The sequence below is a fragment of the Carassius auratus genome, chromosome 22, assembly GCF_003368295.1.
Source record: "Carassius auratus strain Wakin chromosome 22, ASM336829v1, whole genome shotgun sequence".
Classification (NCBI taxonomy): Eukaryota; Metazoa; Chordata; class Actinopteri; order Cypriniformes; family Cyprinidae; genus Carassius; species Carassius auratus.
The window spans coordinates 28914252-28936806 of NC_039264.1; the positions used below are offsets into that span (position 1 = coordinate 28914252).

Below are 22555 nucleotides of genomic sequence, written 5' to 3' on the forward strand. Positions count from 1 at the left end.
TTTATGGAAAAACTATACTTTCAAACAAAAGTAACGAAAATAAGAATATTCTAACTACAAACAACAGCACAAATGAATACAATGGAGATAAAAATAAAAGATTTGTATTAAATACAGATAAAATAAACTGTGATTTCAAGGCTGTGATTTTTTTTTATTTATACAGCACATTTCGTACACAATGGTAATTCAAAGTGCTTTACATAAAAGACAGTAAAATAATCAAGAAGAACAAAAATAAAAAAGCAATTAAAAAAAATTGAAAGTAATTTAAAAATTGACTTGAATGAATTTAAAACAGTTAGAAATGGAAAATGATTTTACATAAAATTCAGTTAATATGTAAAATACAATGCAATCAGTTCGGACATCACACAGTGCTCATTCAGTAAATGCACCGCTAAACAGATGAGTTTTGAGTCTAGATTTAAACGTGACTAGTGTTTTAGCACATCTGATCTCTTCTTGAAGCTGATTCCAACTGTGGGCGGCCATAGTAGCTAGAGGCGGACTCCCCTTGTTTTGTGTGAACTCTTGGTATTTCTAACTGACTTGATCCTAATGATCTAAGTGGTCTGTTAGGTATATATTCAGTGAACATATCTGCAATGTATTTCGGTCCTAGGTCACTGAGTGACTTATAGGTCCCTATCATACACCCGGCGCAATGTTACGCAAGGCGCAGTGCAAGTGTGTTTGCTAGTTTCAGTCTGGCGCCATTCGCATTTTCCCGTCCAGCGCCACACAGTGCCCATTGACTTTGCTTATTACACACAGGGATGTGCATCACACAAATATGCCAAATATTAGAAACAAAAGGATTACAGTGAAAATAATATTATTGTGAAGGCTACATGAGTATAACATTTTAATGATGGATAGTCATTGCGTGTATTAGAATTAGGCTACCTATTTGCAATTCAGCCTATTACTACTTATAATGATGAATGAAATTGGCAAATTAATTGAAAAAAATGTGCCAATACACACACACATTTATGAACTGACTCCTTGCGTGGAGCTTTGGTGGATTCCTGCTTGTCCCATAGATGATCTGCTCGTGCGTTTTAACTTCGTGCACGAGCAGATTGGTTTCTTCGCTTGAGAAGCGTTCAGCTTTTCCGACAACAAATTCCGCCATGTAAATAGCGACCCGCCATGTTGCGAGCGCATCTCGATCTTAAAGGGAATGGGAGATGACACTCTGATTGGATTATTGAACGTTACGCCCGTTACTTATTAAGAGAATAGGGACAACCCATTCCAAAAATGCGCCCCGGCACACGGACCGTTTTCCGTCTTTAAAATAGCAAAAGTGGATTTTGACACACCCTGAGTGCACCTGCGCTGTGCGCTTTACACTTTGCATTTAGATAGTTAAAATAGGGCCCATAGACGAGTAAATGTACTGTAAAATCAATCCTAAATGTAACTGGAAGCCAGTGTATGGACCTGAGGACTGGTGTGATATGCTCAGATTTTCAGAGCGGAATATTGAGAGGAGCGTCAAACCACGCAGACGAGGAGAGTGAAACATGCGTGCTGAACACTGCCATTTATTATTATTATTATTATTATTATATGTAGCCTGTCTTTTTTGCTCGCATTTTTGGCCATTTTTCTCTTCGATAATTTGCAGCTGTCGGTGCAAACCTAAACTGAACAAAATTATAAATGCAACACTTTTGTTTTTGCTCCCATTTGTCATGAACTGAACTCAGAGATCTCAGACTTTTTCTGTGTACACAAAAGTCCTATTTCTTGCAAATATTGTTCACAAATCTGTCTTAATTTGTGTTAGTGAAAACTTCTCCTTTGCTGAGATAATTCATCCACCTCACAGTTGTGGCATATCTATATGTGGCATATCAGGATGTGTTTGCCTTCACACAGAAAGGGGAACTGGCAATTTACTGGGTCCAACGTTCAGTGTGAAAGGGGCTTTAGGCTGGCCACAATAAAAGGCCATTATGAAATGTGCAGTTTTTACTGTATTGATTATTGGGGGGTATCCCGTCATCTTTATTTTACTAACTTACTGCATGCAGAACGTGTCCCAGCTGACCTCATCAGAAAAAAAAAACTCAACACTATATGCAGTTCAACTTCTTAAACAACTGCTTTAAAGAAGATATACTCTTGCATAACCTCAATGCATAAATTATTAAGCTCCACATCTCCACCTCAAGAAACTCATCAAGATAGAGCAGCCCTTTAAATATATACAGTCTTGTTCAAAATAATAGCAGTACAATGTGACTAACCAGAATAATCAAGGTTTTTAGTATATTTTTTATTGCTACGTGGCAAACAAGTTACCAGTAGGTTCAGTAGATTGTCAGAAAACAAACAAGACCCAGCATTCATGATATGCACGCTCTTAGGCTGTGCAATTGGGCAATTAGTTGAAAGGGGTGTGTTCAAAAAAATAGCAGTGGTCTACCTTTGACTGTACAAACTCAAAACTATTTTGTACAAACATTTTTTTTTCTGGGATTTAGCAATCCTGTGAATCACTAAAACTAATATTTAGTTGTATGACCACAGTTTTTTAAAACTGCTTGACATCTGTGTGGCATGGAGTCAACCAACTTGTGGCACCTCTCAGCTGTTATTCCACTCCATGATTCTTTAACAACATTCCACAATTCATTCACATTTCTTGGTTTTTGCTTCAGAAACAGCATTTTTGATATCACCCCACAAGTTCTCAATTGGATTAAGGTCTGGAAATTGGGCTGGCCACTCCATAACATTAATTTTGTTGGTTTGGAACCAAGACTTTGCCCGTTTACTAGTGTGTTTTGGGTCATTGTCTTGTTGAAACAACCATTTCAAGGGCATGTCCTCTTCAGCATAGGGCAACATGACCTCTTCAAGTATTTTAACATATGCAAACTGATCCATGATCCCTGGTATGCGATAAATAGGCCCAACACCATAGTAGGAGAAACATGCCCATATCATGATGCTTGCACCTCCATGCTTCACTGTCTTCACTGTGTACTGTTGCTTGAATTCAGAGTTTGGGGGTCGTCTCACAAACTGCCTGTGGCCCTTGGACCCAAAAAGAACAATTTTACTCTCATCAGTCCACAAAATGTTCCCCCCATTTCTCTTTAGGCCAGTTGATGTGTTCTTTGGCAAATTGTAACCTCTTCTGCACATGCCTTTTTTTTAACAGAGGGACTTTGCGGGGGATTCTTGAAAATAGATTAGCTTCACACAGACGTCTTCTAACTGTCACAGTACTTACAGGTAACTCCAGACTGTCTTTGATCATCCTGGAGGTGATCATTGGCTGAGCCTTTGCCATTCTGGTTATTCTTCTATCCATTTTGATGGTTGTCTTCCGTTTTCTTCCACGTCTCTCTGGTTTTGCTCTCCATTTTAAGGCATTGGAGATCATTTTAGCTGAACAGCCTATCATTTTTTGCACCTCTTTATAGGTTTTCCCCTCTCTAATCAACTTTTTAATCAAAGTACGCTGTTCTTCTGAACAATGTCTTGAACGACCCATTTTCCTCAGCTTTTCAAATGCATGTTCAACAAGTGTTGGCTTCATCCTTAAATAGGGGCCACCTGATTCACACCTGTTTCTTCACAAAATTGATGACCTCAGTGATTGAATGCCACACTGCTATTTTTTTGAACACACCCCTTTCAACTAATTCAACTAATTGCCCAATTGCACAGCCTTAAGAGCGTGCATATCATGAATGCTGGGTCTCATTTGTTTTCTGAGAATCTACTGAACCTACTGGTAACTTGTTTGCCACGTAGCAATAAAAAATATACTAAAAACCTTGATTATTCTGGTTAGTCACATTGTACTGCTATTATTTTGAACAAGACTGTAACTCATTGCCATTAATGATATAAGCCTATTATTAATTTACATATTTTATTAAGTTTTATTCAAGCATGCTAGTTTGTTTCATGTAGGAAATTTTATCAATACAATTCTAATATATATGCAGTGTATTTTCTGTTAATCTAAAAATAATTGGTTATAAAATTACATTTTTGTATTTAACAAATGTATTTTCATGTATCGAACCCTGTGATTTAATTTATTTCTCTTTTAGGCTAAATGATTGTGGCTTAACTGAAAAAATCTGTCCAGCTTTGGCTTCAGTTCTTGGATCAGATACCAATCTGAAAGAGCTGAACATGAACAATAATAATCTGCAGGATTCAGGAGTGAAGCTGCTCTGCACTGGACTTAAGGATATCAATTGCAAACTAGAGATACTGAGGTAAGTTTTGTGACAATCATTAATGTTTTGTTAAAATTTAGATCCATCTGTTAACATGGACCTAGATAATTTGCCACAGAATTTAGGACAGAACTACTTCAGCTCAGTGAAATTTGCAGGCTTTAATTCTAGCATGAACTCTAACTTCCAGTGACAGTTCGGACTCATTTATCAACAGTACATACACGCAGATGTGTGTGTTATGCGTGCGTAAGATCAGTCTCAAGCAAAGTGTGGGATCTACCAACTTGTACTTAAACGTAGGAATGTGTGTAAATATAAGCAGAACTCTGAGCATGCTTAAGCAGAGAATCTAGTGCTAGAATGGCAATACTACAAAAAGAAAGTGCTACTGTGTTTCCTGTGTTCTTTAATTGCAAATACTAAATTTATAAATTAATAGTTCCAGTTAGATAACATAATTTTATGAAAACAATTTAACAAAGGCATCAGTAAAGTGTTAAAAAAGTTTGTTAATACACTTTTGAGTGATTCTCAGAATGGAACATTGATGAATCATGATGAAATTCTAATTGGCTTTAAAGTGAAAAGTGAAAGTGAAAAAGTGATGTGACATTCAGCCAAGTATGGTGACCCATACTCAGAATTTGTGCTCTGCATTTAACCCATCACAGAGTAGTGAACACACACACACTGTGAACACACACCCGGAGCAGTGGGCAGCCATTTATGCTGCGGCGCCCGGGGAGCAGTTGGGGGTTCGATGCCTTGCTCAAGGGCACCTAAGTCTCTAAGGAGAGAGAACTGTACATGCACTCCCCCCACCCACAGTTCCTGCCGGCCCGGGACTCGAACTCACAACCTTTCGATTGGGAGTCCGACTCTCTAACCGTTAGGCCACAACTTCCCACTTTTCACTTTCACTTTTTCTAAACATCCATGCTCAAGATTATTCAACCCCCCAAAAAGTCCAGCAATAAACGCTGCCTGTAAGTACTAAGAAGCTTCTGTCACATCTCTACTACAGTCTTGGTCCATTCCTCACCTGAAAAAAATTCCAGATCACTGATAATCTTTGGTTTCCACTTTGCCACAGCTTTCTTCAAATTTAACCAGATATTTTCAATAGGAATTAAATCTGGAGACTGAACAGGCCACTCATCTACATTCTATGACTGATCCCTGAACCAAGCAGAAGTAGATCTGGATGTGTACTTTGGGATAACTGTCCTGAAGGAAAGTCCATTGATCCTCAGCTTCAATCTTTGCACTAGGGGCATCACAATTCTTGTCAAAATGGCCTGATACTTCAAATTATACATGATGTCCTTCATACAGTCATGGTTTCCACTTCCTGCTGCAGTAAAGCAAGCCCATAACTGGACTGTTTGATGATGGAGATGGTGTTCTTCTGCTTATGAGCTTTGCATGGGTTAACTCTGTGTATGTGTAACAGCTCAAGCTAATTATGTTTTTAATAGAGTTTCTAAAGACATAATTGTGTTTTATTCCCCACCATGCAAATAAGAGATAAGAGATACTCCACTCCAAAATGAAAATTTACCCCCATGTCCTTCCAAACCCGTAAAAGCTTTGTTCGCCTTTGGAACACAATTGAATAAAAATTTGGTTGAAAACCTGGAGACTTCAGACTGCTAAGTAAAACAGCAATGTTGAATAAGGGTTGAATAATTGTGACATAGCTCTGTTATTAAAATCTTAAAACTCATTATGACTTCTATTTATGCAATTATATATGCAATTTTTATTTTATCCAGGATCTTCAGAAAAGCTTATATTTGTAAAGTACAGCAGTCTCTGAGCGTTTGAGTAATTTTGATTGCAACTGTACTTTATAATTGTGGAAAATTAAAACTACAAATATTAAAAATAGCATTTGTTGTAGTTTGAGTTCTCCAGTATATAACTTTACCAGCTTTACTGTGAAAAGAGTCCATTGAGGCCAAAATTCCTGTAGTGCATCTTTTTATTTTTTTCATTCTAGAACATGTACTTGTGTGACAATCTGTGATATAATGAAGAATAAAATATTTTTCTAATAGACTTTCAGACTGCAGTATCAGTGAAGAAGGTTATAAAGCTCTGTCTTCAGCTCTGAGATCAAACCCTTCACACCTAATAGAGCTGGATCTCACAGGAAATGATCCTGGAGAATCAGGAGTGAAGCAGCTCAGTGATTTACTACAGGATCCAAACTGTCAACTCAAGACTCTGAGGTGAGACCTATATATGTAATAATATTAACTCCATAATCATCGGGAAGAAGGAGGCGGGAACCGGCGGACAATCAAAACGAAACTTTAATAATCACAAAATAAACACAAAACAGCGCATCAGCCCCTCACGGACGACTGATGCGTGCAAATAAAAAGCAAACATAAAATAAAGCCCAGGCCTGGTCCTCTCTCGTCCTTCACTGTCGTCGCTCCAGTTTTATATCCTTCCATCTCCTCCGTGGGCCTCAAGACCGGTGGGTCGAACAGGTGTAGCTCATCTCCAATCACTCCACCGGCCTCGCTCCTCCCACGTCCCTCGGCCCCGCCCCAATCGTCACATACCCCCATCGCCCCTCGCAGGCCGGGGGGTACCCACGAGACTGCGCTCTACTCAGCCCCCCCCCCCTCCCTCCGTGGGTGGGGACCGCTCACGGGAACCTGGGGGTAGGACAGACGAGGCGAGAGAAAAGGAGATGGAAGGAGGAGCGACAGAGGGGAGAGAGGGGAGAGAGGGAAAAAAAATAATAATAAAATTCCGGTTCCCAGACGCACAGCTGCTCGGCCCTCCACCAGCTGGGTGATCTCCTCCGCGGTGCCTGGCGGTGGCACTGGATGCCCCTCGGCGGACGGCACGACACTCCTCCACCGCCCGGTGGACGGCGATGGCTCCTCCGGTTTTGGGCAGCCGGCAGGAGTCCCCCGTTCCCTGCTCCTCCCCGTTCCGGCAGATGGCAGCCTCGCTCCTCCCACGCCACAATATATATAATATTTCACTAATTCAGCAAGGTACACAATTTGTTGTTGAAAAGGATCAAACATGAAAGATCAGATGCTTCAGCTGCTGTTTTTTTATGATAAATGTCTGCACACTTTAGTTGTGTTAAAAGTTACAGGTTAATCAGACATTTTGAGTCACTAGATGTGCTGGTGTTCAGTAGTTTGGTGTCTAAATAGTTAACATTTATGATTGTGTTATTGTGTACATTTGTGTATGTAACTCATGTAATGAGTTCTGATTGTGCCAGCGGTTCCTGTGTTGTGATTCGACAGCAGCTTAGCGCACGCTGCCCTCCTGGAAACGTGATTGGGCTAGTTTTGGAGTAGTTTTTAGAAGCAAGTGGGCAGAATTTGTTTTGAAAACATGGCAATCCTGATCTGAATGCACGTGCTGGAGATGTACTTATAATCACAGAATGCCTTTACTGACGTGATGCGCATGAAAATCGCATTCGATTTTTTGCACAGCCCTACCATCTAGTTAACAAAGCTAAACAGCGTTGCCCTTTGTGTAATAAGTTACAGAAACTGTTAAATGCACCAACTTAATAAAATACACTTGTAAAATATACAACAACGCCTTCTCCAGACAAAGAGGGAACTGCTCCATCTTTCAAGAATAATCTTTGTGCGAATCCGGCATTAAACTGATTGAGATTGAGGAAGCTGTCCTCAGCAAAATGTGCTGCACATAGTTTTACATGTGGATTCTAATTTTTGGGAACCAAGTTGACCTGTTAGCCAGCACCCCCCATTATGGGACTCACAGTTGAAAGTGCTCTACCAAACTTATAATTGTAACAGTTTCCTACTTCAGTGTTACAAACATAATTTTGGTGTCTTTGGAAAGAAGACCCTTTGGGCTTTACTTTTTATCAACCAGATTTGATAATGCTCAAAAATATTAAAAGTTATAGACACTGAAGTGCCTTGAATCTGAATAAGATATCATGAAAAATGAGACTCCTGCTAATATTTTTATGAGACTATGTCTACACCCCCCACCCCCAAATATATAAAAAAAAATACCAACAGCATTGAAGTTTTCTATAAGAATATTCAATAAGAATATTTGAGTAAGAAAAATAAGAATAACAAGAAAAAAAATATTTAACTTTGTTTGCCAATTACAGAAAATACTAAAATACTAATACTAAAATGTTCTGAAAAAAAATCCCTGTTATTGCACAAAGTTCCGTTTTTTTTTTTTTTTTTTTTACTGTTTTGTGTGTTTCATAATAACTTTACAACTTTTTAAGTATGGAATAATACAAATCCATTAAACGACAACACCATTTGATAAAGGTATTTCAGACAGGAACCACTTTGGCATGTTTACTTGAGTTTATTGAACAAAATTTATCTTTGGGGGTATGGTTCCTTATGGGGGTTCTTGCTCCCAGAATAATTGAACATACAAGAGCTTTAACATTAATCCCCTGGAACCATGAGTTTAGAAATACATGACAATTAAGACTTTTAGTAATGTCTTTAAAGCAAACAGTGATAATCATGTGGATGTGGCAGTGGGACGTCTATCCTGTAGCCTTATTATGAAGATGAGTGTCTCTCAGCAGTGAGGTCCATGCCAGCTAAGAATTTGAAAGCCTTAGTGATCTGAAACCAAGACGACGACGACAGCCAGAAGATGCACATTAATGTGCTCATGCTTATAATGGGGAGGGAGGGAGGGTTGCGAGCCATTGAGCATACTTATACCGAGCATTGGTGCTACATATATATGTCCCGTGTCTAGTAGGAGAGAGGTGGTGATTGGAGCGATTGACAGCTGACCGCATCAGCTGTTCACAGCCTTGCCTCCGTGGCCTGACTGAACTAATGCTGCGCTCGATAAACGGCGCAGGTGCACTCAGGGCGTGTCCAAATCCACTTTTGCTATTTTAATGATGGAAAAAATGGTTTGCGCGCCCGGGCGCATGGTCTAAACGGGTTGTCACTATTCTCTAAACGAGTAATGGGTGTTTTTAGGCGTAACGTGCAATAAACCAATCAGAGTCTCATTTTCCATTCCCTTAAATAGCCAGTTGCGCTCGTGCTATGACAGATTTGCTATTTACACAGCGGAATTTGACAAACGCAAAGACAGAACGCATCTCTGAGATTAAACAGCGCTGCTCTAGTGCGAGTAAATAGCCTAATTCTGAGACATGCAATGGCTATCCATTATGACATGTAGGCATTTATATTTATCTGTAAATATATCACGACCTGTATCGTGATATGTATCGTAACTAGATTCTTGGCAATACACAAGCCCTACTGAATGCACTGTACATAAATATCAGTCGAGCTAAGATTCACAACACTGTAGATCTACTACAGCAGATCGATCACAGACCACAAACATGTGATGTGTGTCAGGAGAGGATCAGTGATACACACACACACACACACACGTCTGAACCTGCAGGTCCTCTCATAATGAGCAGAATTACTGTAGCATCAACACAGACATCAGTTAAATAAAACTATCCAGAAATGATGTTAGTGGATCAGCAATCCAGTGTTTGGTGAATTCTGCTACATAATAATAGGAAGAGAGCAGACATCAAAAGATCAACTAAATATATCACTATGAATGCTTAGCTGTCACAAGCTAGTTCTCTCTTTGCTAATTTTTTTTTCATCTCCTGCTTAAAAGCCAGAAAGATCTTCAGATTTTTGAGAATCATGATCTGATGAGCTTTTGCCCCCGAGTTTCTTTTAAATAATTTACTTTTGACTTTTTTGAAATATTTGTATATTTAAATGTTCAACTGTTTAAAGAGAGTTTTTTTATTACAAACAATGTTTGATAATCTTTAAATGTTTTGTAATGCAATGCACAATGAATTGATTCCAGATTCATCTTTTTTTCTGCAGGTTTTTGGGTCCTGCTGCAGATGAAGGCTGTCAGTATGTGACTGGAATTGTGGGTAAAAACCCGTTACTCCTGAGAGAGCTGAATCTGAGGAGACGTAAACTAGGAGACTCAGGAGTGAATCAGATCTCTGCTCTACTGCAGGATAAACACTGTACACTCAACACACTGAAGTGAGTATCTTACATCATTTCACATGTTACATGACTAGTAATGTTACAGTCGTCTATTTTAATTCTCATTTGAGTCCGACCTCACGCTATAAAGCTTGGAAGAGCCAGGACATTTTTAATATAACTCTGATTATATTTGTCTGAAAGAAGAAATTCATATACATCTAGGATGTCTTGAGGGTGAGTAAATCATGGGGTAATTTTCATTTTTGGGTGAACTATCCCTTTAAGTGCACAGGGGTGGAGAAAATAATGTGAACACATTAGAAATAGACAGTATTTTATTAATGTGTTTAACATTGTCTTCAATACAGCTTCCAACCTTGTTATAATAGATTCATACAACTTTTGAATAGACTTCAGTTAAATTCTGTCTCTAACTTCTGCTGTGACTGCTGAATGTGATCATGTTTACTGACTACAAACTGAAGATTGAAGAATAACTTTAAAAAATGTATACATGTGTATGTATATGCATGTTTCTATATTTAAATGTAATTTCATAAAGGCAGGGTCAGTCTGGTGTCTGTCACTTCTGGGGCTTGATTGTCCAGGCTTCCTCTGGGACAACGGCCAGGGTTTTTTGGCCAACTGGGTCTCTGAGTTTAGGTTAGAGGAGGTTATGAATGAAGGTGGAGTTTCTCTGCGTCTGGAGAGCATCAGTGCAGAGGATCATTTCATAAATTTAACCTGTTAGCCTGCACCCCGATGCCCTCGTCCTGAAAGCCTTACAACTCGCACGTGTCAGTGATTATGAATAGATTAAATGAAACGGGACAAATTTAATCTTGACAAACTATGTATCATTATAAAGATCTAAGCCTCAAGCATCGATGACAGATCGCTGTTTTTCAATGTAAAGCTTATAAATACTTTGCTACATTTGTGTAAGCAGTACACATAAAAACATAAGCAATGAAAACCCTGTACACAGGGGCGCTGCATAGGCAGTCCTAATGGTTTTACCCCCAGTCCAGCGCCCCTGCCTGTACATACCAGATCCCTCGTAATAACGAGTCATAAACACATCCACAGCTGTAAATCCCGGTTTAGTTAGGAAGGTAAGGGTCCACTGAACGACATCTCATGAAGCACGTGTAGTCCAACGAAGCAATAACATTGTAATATGGATCATAATTCCTTTGTTTATGTTTCAGTTCTTCAGTGACAGAACTGTTTTTGTCCGTTATGGAGACACCAAAATTATGTTTGTAACACACTGAAGTAGGAAACTGTTACAATTATAAGTTAGGTAGAGCACTTTCAGCTTTGAGTCCCATAATGGGGGGTGCTGGCTAACAGGTTAAAGACATTAATAATAATAGCTCAGAACTCACTTTTAGACAGCAGCGAGTGTTTGCAATAACTTCTGTTTGAGATCTGACGTGTATTATGACTTGTCACCTTATAAGTCTGAAATATTTTTAAGAGATAAAGACTCTGCACACTAGCCATTAACATTACCATAGTAAACATGGTAAGACCGCTTGAAGAAATCAGACGTCAGCTTCTCATTCAGACGATCACAATAGTGTATTATTTAGTGTAGTGTATATTAACATGTTTTATCGGTCCTAACTCTTCTACGCTCCATGTATATCTTTAACAAAGCATGCAAACAAACATATGCTTTTATCATGTTTGTTTTGTGATCGTGCTGGTTCCAGTGACTTATCTATTATTAGTTTTCTGATAACTTCTTTGTTGGTGAAATGATGGAGTTGTGTGACGTTGTTCCAGAGAGGTGTGTAAAGGGTGTTTTAATGAAGCTTTGAGGAGTTTCTGACCCGACGGTGGAAACACAGCGTGATTCTGGGCTCGGTGCTACAGGTCTGAATAATTATGAGACACTGACACATCATCGAAGTATTATAGTCCTTTGACGCATCACAAAACTGTGTTTTAAACAATTAAAATTAATGAATGCTAACATTGTCTTCTATGAAGTGCAACACACACACCTCTGATACAATCTCAGAAAAAAGTAGTCTGGGGTTTCATGACCCTTTAAAAACTATCTTCCCATCACCCTCACTGACCGTTACCAGTGATGCGCGGGTCAATGTATAAACAACCCGCACCTGACCGATGTTTTAAACTAACCTGCCCGCAACTCAGAACGCAAAAACACACAAAAAAACATAATCTATCCTAATTTTGTCAAGAATTATATAAAAAAAAAACATCAATAAGCTCATAATTTGTACACAAATATTCTAGTCTGGCTATGTCTATTTAGATGTTTCTACAAGTTCAGCAGACCGTGAGGTTCGGGTTTGTTCTGATCAGAGCTTGTGAGCGGAGAGCACATTTCTGAATATCCCGCTCCGGTCACTCATTCCATGGGGTCGCTCGCTCCACTATTAGTTGTTCATTTAAGCCATTCATGGAGAAATCGCCCATTTATATTAATTAAATTACTTATATAGGCTATAGCCTACAGGATAATAAGTGTTATGACCGCACACATAAAGCTTACCACAAATAACCGGTTAAAGTAATGATTATGAATGTGTCTGAATTAGCAAGGAGACATTTAATTTAGTAATAAACTGGTGTTTTCTGTGTCGCTGTGGACTCGCCATGAACACCAGAGAGAAATGCACAGTTCATATGGATTACATAATCAGAGAGTAGCCTATTTATTTTGGTTTGAATATTTTCATTTAAAAGTTGTCATTTAAAGCTTTCTGTAATATATAGCCTATATTTCTCAAATCTGTGAGGCACATCAATGCAAGTGTTCGTGCCGGCGCTTCATTACGTTGTCTGCTATATATTTGCTTCTTATTTATTAAATACGGGCGATTGATTGATAAAACATTGATCAAAATTAAGATACAATTTATACAAAACGAAAATCTTTTTTAAAAGCGTTTTCTATAAAGCAAAACTTAATGAAGTCGTCAAAATCATGTTTTACCAAAAACAGCGCCGTTGCTCCCCAGTCTTCACCTTTTCTCTGTCCGCCTCCATCTCTTCCTGCAGACTGAGCTCGTGCGTCATCTTCACCAGTTATTCAGCAAATAAAGTGTAGGCTTATGGATTTCAAAATTGTGTCTAGTAATATATAACTTACAAAGGTTTAATTGGCATATTTATATCAAACGACCCGACCGACCGCGACCCGAATATCATTAAAAATGATGACTCGTAACCACAGGCACCCGCTCATTTTGGATCAACCTTGCATCACTGACTGTTATCTTGTTTTTTTGCACTATATATATATATATATGTATATTTTTTGTATAGTTAATCTGTCTATATTCTGTACTGTATATTTTACTTGTAAAGTTAGTTGTTGTGTGATCTAAACATTTGAAAGTTGTAATGAGTGTTTCTTGTTGCTCATACAGCAGGTCAAATACACAATCCAATATCCAATCATTTCAGTTAATAATAGCAAAAATACACAAACATTTCTCTTTTATCCAGTGGGACAGAACTGTTTTCATTGTGTTTATTAATGGGACACAACAGAATAGCTGCTGTATCAGAACATATTCATAGTGTTTATTGATTCTTCATATCATCTGTCATCAAACACCAGATTAATGAATGTGTAACACAACTGAACAGAACCGGTCCAGACTGGGCTTTATTCTGTGCAGGCATTGCTACTTCAGTCTGACCTGTTTCAGAGAAATATTACTGTACTTCACATCTACACACACAGACAAACCTACAGTTTTATTTAGATGTGTTGAATCTGTGTAGCAAAGCTGATCAAGTCACTGGACCGAGCAGAGCGAATGCATTTACGTTGTAGTGATGTGCAGACCAGAATCAGTTTAAACACAAATACACAGCAGTCAGGACTTTTATTTTAGACAATATGATCAGTTTGAGACAAAAGATGAAATAAGAATTATATGACAGAAATAAAAAAGATATGAAAGATTTTAACAGCTTTCACACAAGGTTGTTAGGAATTAAAACTTTGTTCTATTTCTATCAAGAATCAGGAGAAATTGTACATAAATCATGAGAAGTGTTAATTACTTTATTACGGTAAATTAACAACTTATTTGTTTTTTTCTGTTTTGAAGACCAAATTTGTGGGAAATTATCCAAAGGTGTTCAGACACTCTTCCTCTGTTTTTTGTTTTATCAAGACATTGTGACTTTATTAAATAGTTTTCTTCTATCTTCTCTCTTTCTCTCAATGTAGGTTAAGATGCTGTGGTTTGACAGATGAAGGTTGTTCTGCTGTGACTTCATGAACATAACGTGTCTGATTGATTGTGTTTTCTCTTTCTGTCTTCAGTCTGTGTGGATGCAGTATTACAGAGAAACAGTGTCTCATCCTGACTTCAGCTCTGAAATCAAACCCATCACACCTGAGAGAACTGAACCTGAGCTGGAATGAACTACTAGGAGACTCTGGAGTGAAACACCTCAGTGATCTACTGATGAACACACAATTCAAGCTGGAGAAACTAGAGTTAGTATCATTATACTCTACAGCAGTTACAGTCAGATTGATTTATCAGGGCACATAATTTATTTCCAAAAATGAATGTATCCTTGTGATCTTTAATGAAAATAACCATCACTTTCTCTCATAAACACATCTCTTCTCTCGTCTGATGATGTGAAGAAGGGAAAACCTGTCAGTCACATGAGATCACAGCAATAACAAACAATTATCAGCTTTTCATCTAAAATTAATTCCTGACCTGCAGTTAAAAGAAGAACAAAATATGATCATAAAATGTACTTGTTGACTGTAAACTTCAATCTTAAAATGTCTTGAAGTAAATTTAGATTTATGAACAGAATTTTCTTGATTTGTTACATTTAAAATCAATTTTTTAATGTTTTAATGTTATTGTAAAGTGGTTCTATAGTTGATCCTGTATCTTATTTTTTATTTTTTGGTCTGACTAAAGATTCTTCAGACTTGAAATGTAACTAATATCCTCAAATCCTGTTTTGTTTTAGATTAAGTTTATGGCTGAATGATTATTTATTTACTTATATTGTTTTTAGGTTTTATTTATCACACTGTATGGTGTTAACACATGATGAATTACTCCCACATGAACATAACGTGTCTGATTCATTGTGTTTTCTCTTTCTGTCTTCAGTCTGTGTAGATGCAGTATTACAGAGAAACAGTGTCTCATCCTGACTTCAGCTCTGAAATCAAACCCATCACACCTGAGAGAACTGAACCTGAGCTGGAATCAAATAAAAAACACAGGACTGAATCACTTATGTGACGTACTGAAGGATTCACGCTGTAAACTGGAGAGATTGAGGTCAGTAACATTCACAGACAAGAATCAAAATGATGAAAATCACTTTGTTAAACTCTTATGTGCTGTTCAAGGTCTTTTGAGACCCCAAATGATGTTTGCTGAAATAAAAACAAATGTTCCATTTATCTAAATGGCATGAGACTTTGTACGGTTGTCAACACTTGGTGCTCTACAAATAGAAAATTAAATTGGATTGATATCTGGTTGTGTGTTAGTGCGAAAAAAGTCACTCTCTGGAGACTCACATTGAAATTAATGAGGAAATGATCAAATCAATACTTTTTCTTCTTAATTTATCAAATAAAATCAATAAATCCACCACAATTCAGAACACAAAATACACAAAAGTGAAGTGCACAATGGAGAATGATTAAACTCGTAGATAAATTATGTTACATAATTAGTCAAAATGTCCGTCACAACACAGAAAACACACACAGTCTGAAGAGGAGACAGCAGCACATCCACGATGGAGGAAAACACACACGCCATGTTATCCACATTAATCACAATTAGGAATGAGGGTCTTAATAAAGACAATTTTACATAAAAAGCTATTTTTATATAAAAACCTATTTAAAATATATATTTTAATTAATACATTTTATACATTTAAAAAATATCATAAATCCTTAAAAAAAAAACTACATAAATGTAGAGTAAAAACATTAATAAATGACACATTTTGTAACAAAGTCGTTTTGTTGGCTGTGTTCTCTGGAGAGCCCAAACAGCACGAGTGTCGTCCCCAAATGAACAGCACATAAGAGTTCAACAAAACACTTTATACTCAATATCTCATGATGAATGTGTTCACATTATATTTGTGAAAGATTCTTCATCTTAATGATTTGTTTGTAAGATGATCTTTCTTCCTCTGTTTGTCTCTTTCTAGTCTTCAGTTCTGTGACATTACAGATGTTTCTTCTTTAACTCCGTCTTTGAGAAACACAAAAGCTCTGCAGTTTCTAAAAGAGCTTGATCTGAGAGTTAATAAGATTGGAGACTCAAAGCAGAAGCTCATTGATGTGCTACGAGACTCAAACTGTAAACTGATGTGAGTAAACTTCACTTTGTGATATTAAAGAGATTCATTTACCTCTGATATCTGAACAAATATATACTTTCAGATATTAGTGAAAAGAGTTGATCAAATGATCATCAAGCTTTATTTCAAAGGGTTTGTGTCTGAATGAAATGTAAAGTTGATAAAAATGTTGAACACAAAGGAGGAAAGAGAAGAAAAGCAGACTGTCACAGCTTTCTACAGCAACAGCTGCTTTATTAATGAGATCAGTAATAGTGAATCATTAGAGTTTGAAATAGATTTGTTCAGATTGTAGGAAAACGCTGGTAAAATCTGAGCAGATTCAGCTTCAGCTCACAGTCGTCCAGCATCACATGATCAATGTCTCTGTCTCTTGTGTGTTTTTACTTTGACAAGCAACACGTCACATTACTTTACACTTACTTTCTGTAAGAGATAATGTACCTCCAGCCGCTTGTTATCACAGAATAAACCCGACAGGGTGATCAGGACTTGTGTCCTCCTGAAGAGACTTATTCTGTGATAACATCCGACTGCATCTGCATTATCACACTTATTATATGCTTTCTTGACACACAAGTGAAGAATTAGACACAATTTAGATTCAGCTAAACACTTCTGCTCAGTTAGCAACAACTTGAACAACAAGACACACTTTGAACAATGTCTCCTCAAGTCTACTATTAACAGGAATCTCCTGCGGTTTGGTTTGAGGGTAAATCCAGTCAGTAACTGAGGCACAAGCTAATAGCAGTTGTGTTTGAATGAAACGAGTGAGAGCGCGGTGCTGTGATACGAGAGAAGTCAAAGAAACGCCCGACTCAAATACCGTATGACTGTGTGTTATTCTGCTGCTAATGACACACACCTAATGAATAACACACCTCCGAATGTCACGACTGACCAATCAGAATCCAGTATTCCAGCGAGCTGTGCAATCATTTCACTTATTTACTGAGACCAATACAAACATGTTTAAACTAGAGACAAACAGCTTTAACTAGTGACACATTTAACTGAAAGATTTGTGTTTTAAGACTAAATCACATTTGTGTTTGTTCCTTGTCATTGATTATATTTGCTGTACACTCGCTAGTGTGTGTTTCTCTTTATATTGACTCAATAGAGACACAAACATATGAAGCATGAAACATATGATAGTAACTATTTTGTACTTTGATGATTTTATTTTCTGTTCTACCTTACAGTGTTGATGAAGATTAGAATCTCTGATAGAGTTCAGTCACCAGAAGAAAGAAATACCTCATTGAGTTAAATCACCAGAAGCTGATGAATGCTGTGTCTCATAAAGCGAAGTGATCTTGAGAGGAGCAGTAAACATCAGCTGAAGATCCACAGAAGAGCTTCACTACTGTGTCTATGAGGAGAAATAAATGTGTGATAAATGTGTAAATGTGATCCATACAGGTGAAGAGACTCAGACTTTACAATCAAATAATGCAGCATGTGTGTTAGAAACATGATATTGAATGATTAATGTTGCTTTAGTATTCAAGCAGATGATCATTGTGTTTAATGTAAAGCTGGAACAGAGGAGGAAGAAGCTCAGATGAGTCTGTCTGGCTCTTCAGTTTAATAATATTTCTATTAAACTCATTCATAATGATTCAGATGTTTAAATGTGATTGTCAAGTGCAGCTCTTAAATGTGTCAAAAGATATAAAGCAAATATACAATGTGTGAAACTTCTCATGTTTTATACACATTATTATTCTATTTTACTTTATATTTAGTTGTGTGTCTTGTTAATGTACATATATCCAGTATATAGTCTTTGTTCTGTGGATGGAGTCTCTCCTTCATCAAATCAACATTAAACATTTTCACAAGTTAACAGCATTTGTGTCTTTCACTCTCCTCTAAATACTCAAACACATTTACTCTTTTTAACACTTTTATATTTTCATGTAAATAAAATGCTACATACAGATAAAAACAAGTGAAAAGTTTACTTGGCTGTTTTAAGTATTATTAAACGGTTTTAAATATAGTCTAACTTGTAGACATGAAACTTAAAGCATAAATAGCTAATGCATAATAACAGAAATGTTCCCGTTATATGTACAGCAGGTAAAAGAAGTCAGCATTTTTATTTAATTTATTTGTATTTTTCTCAGTTATTATATTTCTAAAGGTGCTGTACTTTCTTAATTGCGCCGCATGAGTAGTTGTTGGTCAGAGATGTTTTGGAGCAGAAGATCTACAGGATTCTGGAGGTTCATCATGTGGAAAGTTGATAGTTAGGTAAAGTGCTTCTGTCGTTCTCTAACATTCAGATCTGTAAAGTAAGGTGGAAAGGACACAGCTCTGATACAGAGTCATTCTAGTGTTGGACCTCCACATATTGTTCAGTGTTATAAAGCTGTTTCTGCTCTTGCTAATGCGTCTCTTGATGTAATTGTCTGTCCTCCACCATGTCTAATGATGAAGCCCAGGTCTACAAACTCCTCATTTCTACAGAGGTCTGCTCCTGTACTTTAATTGCTGAGGGGTTTGAGGTGTTCAGTGTTATCATCTCTGTTTTCTGCTTGTTGATCTTGGAGTCTAGTTGTCTGAGTCCAGATGTTTTCTCTGGTGAGGGTGTAAGAACAAAAGCTAATCATCAGTGAAGTCAAGATCTTCTCTGGATAATGCTCGACTTAAACAGACAAACACTTAATGAGTCAACTGTCAGCTTTCCTCACAACGGAGAGCTCAGACTCAGATGTTGATAAAATAATCTTATAATATTCATACACCAGACAGTTGAGTATCTAGAGTACAGTATGCACAGTGTGTAGTGTGTCATTCAGGATTTCATCTGGATAGAAATTAAATCCAAGCAATGGCCATTTAGTTTTATTAATGAATCAAATGAGCTTAATGAACTTTGATGCTTGAGCAGCAAATCAGCATATTGGTATGATTTATTTTTTCAGATCGCAAGCAGGACAAACAAATATAACTGGGACTGTCATAAACGCACTGTAAAACCCGTTGTTTAAATTGTTGAAACAGATTACATCGATCAAGTCAAATTAACTTAATATTTTTTAGTTCAGTAAAATATATATTTGTAAGTGTCTGTTACCATACACTTTAAACCCTAATAAGATCACAGAACTCTTAAGTTTAAAAATTACATTACATTAAAAATTACATTTCCAGTTGCCTTAAATTATCTCAGTTATCTTATAAATATTGATATTTCTCAACTTATAATTAGAGAATGCTTCACTCAAAATTTTCTTTATTTTTCAACTCATATAATGTAGGAAATACCCTCAAATATAGTCTGTTGTTGTCCATCCTAAACCTAACCACAGGCTCTACTCTTCACCACAACGGTAACACTACAAAAACAACATAATAGAAACCTTTGTAAGTTCTGACATAACACAACATTTAAGTACTAACTCCAGTCCCTCTATGTTAATCTTGTGTAAAAACACACAAAATAACACTTAATTTCTACATTTATTTTCCTTGTTTTCTGATGCAAAGCATGCTGGGAACTTGAAAACGCAATAATTTTAAAGTTCACCTTACTACAACAATTTTGAGTTTACAGAACTTATTTAAATATTTAAATTTACAGACTGTGGGATCGAGGTCGCTGTGTGATTGGCTGACAGAGTGGTCCTTCCACACATGCATTGATTATTACACCGAAGAAAAACATGCAGATCAACCGTTTTTGTTATGAATTGTATCCTATTTTCCGTTATTGTGTATAGCCTAATAAAATTAGTGTAGTATTTAAGGTTAAATGGAGAAAAGGGTTTTAAATTCAATGCAAAGAGGCAAATTAAAGTCATTCTGTGGCATTTGTTTACCCACTCTAATAAATATACATCTATGTACCGTATTTTTCGGACTATGAGTCCAAAAATATGTCATGATGAGGAAAAAAAACATACGGTAAATCGCACTGGACTATAAATCGCATTTATTTAGATCCAAGAACCAAGAGATAACATTACCGTCTCCAGCCGCGAGAGGGCGCTCTATGTCTTCAGTGTAGACTACAGGAGAACTGAGCAGCGTAGAGCGCACTCTGGCGGCTGGAGATGGTAATGTTTTCTCTTAGTTCATTTCTCTTGGTTCATGTCAAATTAATTTTGATAATTATAAATTATATAATTTATAATGGTTTGTGTATTCTAAAATATATTCCTTTTTGGGTGTTAATTTTGGTCACATTTACATAATGCTTTAAAGAAATCAAAATTATTTTCTTTATTTCTTGTAGGTGCAAAGAAAAGCAGCTGAAGTGGAGAAATGTTTGATGCTTCAAGACTCTGAAGCTGATTTTATTAGGTAATGTATTAGTTATTTAAATAATTTGATAAACTTGTAATTAAGATTACATTTTATATTGAAATACTGCATTGTAGGTTACATTATTGCTTATGTTTCTTAATTTCAGGTCCACCCAGTGGCTTTTGACTATTTGAGGGTAAGATGGTTGTGAATTCATACCTCAACTTTGTAGCTGGATTTACAGTCTGGCGTCCCGGGAGCAGGCATCTTTTGCACAGATCTATCTATCAAAATACTTCAAACTTTTTCAAGCCAACTTCAAAGTTGATCTAGTTTAGATTAGTCTTTTTTTATTTTATCAGAACAGAAGCACTTCTCTTATGGAGGCCACACGAGAAATAAAGATGACAATTGAGGTGTTGAAGGCTTTCAAGATCACCCCAGGGAAGTCAATGGAGAAAGCAGCGGAAGCTGTTAAAGTAGGAGAATTCAAACAAGTGCCCTTACGTTCAAGCAAGGAAAATGTAAATAGATTCCTATCGCCTTCAAGTCAGGAGCCTCTCTGAGGTACTTTTCATTGACATTAATGGCCCCCCTCTCAAGATGTTTGACGCTTACCCGTATATTCAGTCTTGGCTTAGGGAGAAGAGCTTTGACACAATTCGAACACTGTATAAGTCCTAGTATTAACGTTATGCTGTATTAATAAAATAAGGGATAAATGATGAGTTAAATCCCGTTTAAAAACCTGCTATCAGATGCTTCATTAGTGGCTGGGTTTCTCGACAACGATTGATCTGAGAGTTTAAGAGCATTTTCTGAGTCATTTTACGATCTTTCGTTATTGATTCACGTGTGTTTCCCAGAAATGCACTTAACACAATCTTAGGTATCTGTGCTTTAAGAGCTGCTTAGAGTCGCTGTCCGTTTGTCAAGTGCTGAAATCTCATCTTATAGAGTGACTCGTGATTGTAGCACACGCTCGTTTACTGAAATGTTCATCTAATGCTGTGTTCAGACTCTGTCAGCAGATTGTCATTTGACTGACAGCTTCTGATCAATGTGGAAGCAGCCAAATATCTCCAAATGAAAGAAAACTCGGGTTTATCTTTGCAACAATACCCTTCACAAGGTGTTCAGATGAAGAAAAAAAGAGGATAAAACTCCAGAAGAAGGACACAGATTCAGTTCACATTAAGAGGAGCATCCAGCAGGACACACAGAAGATCAAAAAAAAAAGAATTAAAAAAAAAAAATTTGGTAAATGTAACGTGTTTATATCTGTAGATATATTGGGATTAATCAGAGGATTACATCTTAAAGTTACTGAAATATTGAAGAAAACGTATCGTAAAGTCATCAAAGACATGAGAAGACATTTACAATTACCCATAGAAGGTAACTCAAAAAATACAGCTACATTTGTTGCAAATATTTTATGTATTTATTTATTTTGATAGCTCCCTCTTATAGATATGAAGATTTGTAATACATTTTTTTTTTTTTTTTACAATATAGCCAGAAGTGTCAATAATAAATGTCCAAGCACAGTGGCTTTTGTAGATGATACAGTTATATACTTCTAAAGGCCATGTCTCTTTTCTAATAAGAATCTTTAGGTGTCTAGTTTTAGAAATATTATTCCATTTAATACATTAAAATTATTCACATTTTATATTCACTTTCCTT

At 36.9% G+C, this 22555-nt stretch overlaps 2 long non-coding RNA genes across 2 annotated transcripts; both read left to right on the top strand.

The window, feature by feature from the left end:
- The first annotated feature begins 6395 nt into the window (after window positions 1–6395).
- LOC113040269 (uncharacterized) lies at window positions 6396–14623 on the top strand. The gene is made up of 3 exons (XR_003275169.1): window positions 6396–6457; window positions 10118–10288; window positions 14559–14623. It is a non-coding gene; the product is annotated as an uncharacterized LOC113040269 (long non-coding RNA).
- Window positions 14624–17992: 3369 nt separating this feature from the next.
- LOC113040270 (uncharacterized) lies at window positions 17993–22094 on the top strand. Its single transcript, XR_003275170.1, has 3 exons — window positions 17993–18031; window positions 20856–20923; window positions 21033–22094. It is a non-coding gene; the product is annotated as an uncharacterized LOC113040270 (long non-coding RNA).
- Window positions 22095–22555: the final 461 nt, after the last annotated feature.